Below are 6,968 nucleotides of genomic sequence, written 5' to 3' on the forward strand. Positions count from 1 at the left end.
AAAAGTTGAATAGTTCTCATCTTTGTTCTCTCCATTCATCACAGAAATTATTCCAAGACTAATTTACAAGGTATTACAGAAGCTAGTCCTTAATTCATACCATTTTTGTGGATTCTGGCAGTAACGAAGTAGATATAGCCACAGCTTATATTGTTTATCCAAAAGCTTCATTAAAATGATATGTTTATATATGTGCTAGTCTGCCTAAGAAACTGCAGCAATCACAAAAAAAAGCCAAGATTTAACTTTTAATAAAGTCAAATTGAATATTTTCAAGGAATGTCAAAATATACAGCAGCAAGTAGATAAAAAGTGCTGCTCCAGCAAATAAAGTTTGTTTCAAGTATTGCCCAAGGTGTAATAAATTCTTGTTTCTGCCTTTTATTAGGCCAATTACTGAGCGTGACAGAAAAGGATAGCAAGAATAGAGAGGCAAGCCAAAACCACAGCAGTGTTTCAACGTCCTGGGAAAAAAAAAATAAAATCAAAAGGTAGCAAGACCGTGTGAATTCATTTCCTGGCAATTTTCATCATAATGGGTATAAATATTTTACCAACATAATAGCCTAGTATGGAAAACAATTAATCAGCAAAAGAAAAATTCCTGAGAGAGAGAAATGCTCCCTGGCTGCCTCTTCCAAATGGTGAACAGAGCAGAATTTAGGGCACTGCCTTCTTGGCTAGGCTCTTTCTGCTGAGGAAGCAGGTTTTGCAGGCCAGCACCCAGCCTCCGGAACCGGGTAGACAAATCAGGCCTTCGTTTCTAACAGAATCCTACGAAGATGATGATGATGATGAAGACAAGAAGCTGGTGCTTGTTCAGGCTGTCACGTTAGCCCTTCACATAGAACGTTTGCTGTTCATGCTGCCACTCGCTTTCAGTGGGCTAAATAAGATAAGGCAAAGATAAATTAAGGGCTTGGCTGGCTGCCAGCGATGGCCTACATGAGATTGCAGGTATATATTAGAAGGATGTTCACGACAATAAACAGAAAATTATATTGCAGACTCAATGAGGAATATAAATGCTAATACAGGTGACATGCAGAGCCGGAGATTACCTATAATTAAGTGGATTTCCGATATTAAAATGTGGAATTTAAGTTTTCTTAAAGCTTATTAGCACAAACCAAATTCAGATTGTGTAATTATTGGAAAAGATGCACTTTAATTGTCATTATAAACTCGAGGCTTTGTGAAAGTGCTAAGAAAGCATGTTATGCACGTTTGGTTAGAAGGGATTCTGCCCGCCATGCTGAAGTATAATGAATATCAGATCGCAATCAATTCAGCTGCATTCCAATTTCATATACTTATGATCTTCTAAACCAGGCCAGCGTATATGGCTTTCCACGTATTTAGCTACCATTTCGTGCATTTTATCCTCCCTCACCTATTAATAAAATTACAATTTTATACAGGAGTACATTCAGTGGAAAGTTTTCTTATCAATCATCCTTTTCTTCAGCTTCATTATTTTTTCCTCTGAACTCCACAGAACTTCACTAATTGAAAATTTTGACTATCAGTTTCTGCTACTGCATTCCAAGTATATTTGTAAAATTACGTGTGCATCTTTGAGAGAGGAGGAGATTTACATCATTCAGCATTGATTTACCTGCTTTTTTTATTTAATTCACTGGCAAATGAAGGCAGAACCTGTTCCCCATTTCAGAAGCTGTGAAGAACAACAGATTCCTTTTCCTGAAGACATGGTAGGATCTGTCCATGACAACATGTAGTCACAGTATCTGCTTTATTTTTCACCTGAGAATATATACCCCTTCCAACATATTCTAGTTTTCTTGGAGTGGGTATCCTGTCCCTGTGAATGCCTGTAAAATAGCAAACACATACATGATACTGGAAAAACAACAAGAGCAACACGATCACTAACCCGGGATTTTGGTTCTGTATCAAAATGCAGCAAAAGGAACCCACTGCAGAATTATTATTTCCTGTATGATATTTCTTTCATGGAAGCTTTAGCATCCAAGAACTGACGAGGCTTCACATTGCTTCATTGTCCAGATAATAGTTCAGAGTGCAATGACCTTAAACCTAGCATTCATGCAGTTACAGGATATATTCCAGTTGTTTTGCTAAATCAGTCAGCCCTAAATCAATCAGCTTGCAATTCCTGTGTTTCTAACTAGGGAATTGGTTCTGACCCAGGATCCACGTGTGTTTAACATCTGAAAATGGGGCAGCTTCTGACAAGGTGCTGCTCCCTGACAAGGGAGCTGCAGAATTTCCACTACAAGTTAGCCATCTTTGTCAAAGACATTAAGAGAGGAGCATCTGCCTTAGTGCTACGTAACCAGTTCAAAAACAATCCAAAGGAAAAAAAAACCCACCTGATCAGATGCAAATTGACCCTAGATATTGCCCTCAAACAATAATTCATCTAATACTTTATCATGACCGAGCCACGGATAAGAAGTCATTTCATGTAGTGAGCAGAACAAAAAAATAATGTGCAAAAGACTCCTCAAATTTAGAAAGAGCTCTTCTGCTTGCATATAATTTTATACATCTTTCTCATAACTCCAAGGCACCAGGGGGATTTGTTATAGCCTCATTGGGATTCTAGGTTTATTAAACCATTGAGTTAACTAGATTCATCCATGCATGCGGTTTATTCACCTGTGAGAAATCTGAGTAATATTTTTCATAGAATATGCAAGACCAGATTTTCAGCCAACCTCCAGCCCAGCCTTCATGTTTGTCCTTGCAAATGCAAAGTTACAGATGTAAATATTAAGACATAGTCAATCAATTCATTCCTAAGAAAAACTGGAAGTTTAATTATTTATGGATGCAAATATTTGTCCACCAAAATGCAGATCTGGCGTTATAAATCAGAAATTTTATATTAACCAGCTTAATACCTTTCCCACCAACATACAGTATTAGAAAGAAGAGGATGTAAGAAGCGTGTGCAAAACAAACAAGCAGAACAGCAGCATTTTGCACCATATGCTGCATTTCCTTTAATGAAATGAAAGTTCATCGCCAGTACAGCATGCTCACCAAGGCGCCATTTTTGCCACAATATGCAATAGCTGAAATCCCAGTACAAAGTATATGTTTCCCTTCGTTGTTTTTCTGGCCGTTATTATCTATACAGACCCAAACATATACATGATGAAATACTGCTCAAGAAATTTTACAGCCTCAAAGAACACAGAGAAGACTGATGTTATGCAATCTGTAGACCTAAACAGATTGTGAAGGCTTTGGGGTTGAATTCCTGCATACATAGCTAGCTAATACCCGTTTCTGAGAAGGACCGGGATAAGATCACATCATGGAAGTGCACTGAATCAGAGCTTCACAGCCGTCAGTAGAACCAAAGTGACAGCTTAGTTACAGAAAGCACAACAGGACAGTGTTAGCCCCACATCTGTCAGCAGCAGAACCACCTCTCACCCTGGGACATACCCAGGCATCACCCCCCCATCACAGCTTTAGCCTCTGCCTTCCCCAAGGTGGATGTTCTGGTTACAGCGGCCAGGACACCTGCTACTTACACAAGGCTGCTGAACGGAGCCGCCGTACAGGCGTTCAGGCATGCTGTTGTCACTGGAAATACAAGTTTTGTACGAGAAGTGAACCATTGTTGAGAAATGGAAGTAATAACAGTGTATTCTGGGAAAAGAGGGTCAGGAGTGGGTTTGGGGGCTATTGCTTTATTGTTTTGACAAAATGAGACTGGCTTTGGATGAGCGTTTTCTGTTTCTTACATAGCGTAATTTTCACTCGAGTACTCTGTGCAGGTCTTTGTGACATCTGAGAAACAAACTACTAATAAGTTAATTCTGATATTTATACATCTGAGCAAGACCTCTCAAGAATAATGACATCAGTTCAATCCTGGTCACTCCAAAAATCATTTTATAACCTTAAAATGGAGCCATCAATTTTACTCAATCTGCAATCAGACACTTACGGCAATGCCATAGTAGTTTTTTCTCTTTTTAGTTTGTAATATTAATTAGATAATGGAGGGGAAAGGTTAATGTTGTCCTGTACATAGAATCATAGAATCATTTAGGTTGGAAGAGACCCTTATGGTCATCGAGTCCAGCTGTAACCTAACACTGCCAAGTCCACCATTAAACCATGTCCCTAAGTGCCATGCCTAAACATCCCACGTATTTTTGTTCTTCCTTAATGCAGAGGTAAATCACAACTCAAGTCATAACACAAGTGATATTTTCTTTCTTTCATCCCCTCCATTTTTACTGGCACCCAAACCTAGTTCCCTTATTTATTCTACAGAAATTTTAGTATTTTCCAGTTCTTCAATGTATTGCCCAAAACAAAATCTTCTCAGCTATGTTGCAGAAGGTAACATTAGCAAACCACAAAATCAAAAAAATAAAATCTTTACATTAATCTCTTCAAAATAAAGTTGACAAAAATTAGTATAAAATCCCTTCAAACCTTTTTGCTGCATACCACTGTGCAAAATATCTTAGCAAGTGTTCTATATTTAACAAGGCTAAAAGGGGTTATTTACTCACTTGTGATATCACAAACCACTTTACATGCAGTCAGTTGACAACCCATGAAAGTCAAAGACATTCCTGCGTGATCCCAACAGAAGAACAATGTTCATACCTCGTTCATAAAACTGGTTCACAGCTACTATGCTAGATCCAAAGTTAATTAATGTGATGCAGCGGGATACATCTGGAGGACAATATTGCCTGTAATGTAAAGATCAGTACAAATCTAAAAAAACGTGGAATAATTTTGTAAGTTATCCAATTTCTGATTCAGCTCCATAGCACGAACGGATTTTTTTTAGAAATTTTTCTGGTTGGGATATCAGTTGTTTTGAGCTTAATGCACTCACTACATTCAGAAGTGCAACATCACTCCTCCACAAAACTAGCAAAAACACATTGAGATTTACTCTTCTTCAGGCCCTTACTCTGCCAGTTTGTGCAAGCCATATTTTAAGTTCCCTGATTTTACGAGGCCTTGATCTAGCTGATGCTTTCACACCTCTCAATGACTGTTTTCAGTGCTACCTGAACATGTAAATGAGAAGATTTCCGTCCTTGTACATCTACTGGGAACATGGGTCACTTTGCACCTGCAAATAATTGTGGATGCAAAATTAGTGGCTGCTGTCTATAATTGTTGTTTATAATTGACAGTAGTGAGAGACCTCATTCAAACGCTTGGGCTCTCTTGGACTAGATTCTGTAAATATGTTGAATGAAAAGATGTATTTTCTCACTCTAACGAAATAAAACACAAGGCAAAAATCATTCTTACAAGATTCTTATGACACTCAATATGTCAAAGCACTTCCATTTATCACAATTGAGATACTTCAAAAACCCTCAAGGAAGAGACAATAGGCTAGATTGTTATTCTCTACAACCTATAAATGCTCAGATACTTTGAACAGAAATTGTGTATCATTTATCTTTTAATAGAGATGAGGAAACCGTGACCCGGAGAGGTAAATGGAGTTGCCTGAAACAACCCAAAAAGCAACTGGCAAGGGCAGGGAACAAGTTCAACACACTCAAGCTCCATATCACATTGAATAGGAATAAGGTGTTAAACACTACAAGAGTACTGAAAAAATCTTAGCAGCTTTAGTTATAATTACCACTATATATAGTATTAGTATACATAACATGTAATATTATTATGCATAATGTATAGAATCATTTCCAAAATATTACTTCACACCTCCTCATTTTAGAATGGGAATCAAACCAATATGTGTTCTCACAAGTGATGTGCAGGACAAATGGATGTATCCCAAACGGTGTGAAATTATTCCGTGCCTGAACAGGTAACTATGACACTTCACTATGGGTTATGAACACCAAGGTCATAAAGAAGTTAGGTTTTCTATAGTCTTTTTTTAGTGAGAATTAATAACATATAGTGGATGATAAATTAAAGATAGCAATCATGTTTTTAACTATGATGATATCTCATAAATGATTTCCTAAAGCGTAATAGAAGTCATTTTAATGACAGGAGAATTTAATGTGTTTACAAAAATGCATTAATAAGTTTGGACCTCAAGCACTAAAATAACTTAGTTTATTGTTTACTTTTTGCTAGTTTTACTGACCTTATGAATAGTAAGTCTATTAAACTCTTCCTGCAAAACGGGCCTGCTAAATACATACCCAGCTCAAAGCTGGAACGTATGCCAAAAAACAGCAGTACCAATCACATTTGTAAGTTGAGATTTGCTCACCTGATAGAGCTAAAAAGCATTCACAGGAAATGGGAGTCAAACACTAAACCAAAATCTTTAGCTTCACAGTGTAGAAACTTAAAAGGTTAAATACAGGAATGAAGGTTGGAGCCCACACTGCAGGAGCAGAGGTTACTGAAAAGAAAACAGACCAGCAAGAACAAGACAAAGTAGAATTAACGATTCTGTTCTCACTACCAGTCAGACACAAATTTTACCTCAGTCCCAAACAGAAGTGTATGTGAAAGGCATTGGAATCCAAAGGGAAACAAAGCAAAAAAATCCACTTTTCTCGAGAGTTATAATATTTGGGGGAAACCCAACACTGGGACAGTGACAAGAAAGAGAACATAAGTTGCCCCCAGGCTAAAAATATACTAGGATGTCAGGGAAAAAGCCACTCGAGATGCATACATACTCATAAATTCATAGACGCAGCATTTGGCATTGTCATCTCTGACTTGGAAACTGCCGGACTGGAGCCTGGCACAGCCAGGACGCTCCGCTTGCGGACCCCACCTCCCGCCTGGGCGAAACACTGCTCGCTTGTCTGCTGGAAGAGCCCACCAGCACCGCCTCCGCGCCGTCTTGGGCTCCAGCTGTGCGTTTAGCAGCACCAGTCTGGCCATCTACTCCAGATGTTCATGAAGCAGCTGCTTTTCAACACCTTTTGAGAAACCACATCACCGGCCTCCCTCAGGCCAAAGCAGAGCAAGCTCAGTGCAGG

This window comes from Pelecanus crispus, chromosome 5, assembly GCF_030463565.1.
Source record: "Pelecanus crispus isolate bPelCri1 chromosome 5, bPelCri1.pri, whole genome shotgun sequence".
Lineage (NCBI taxonomy): Eukaryota > Metazoa > Chordata > Aves > Pelecaniformes > Pelecanidae > Pelecanus > Pelecanus crispus.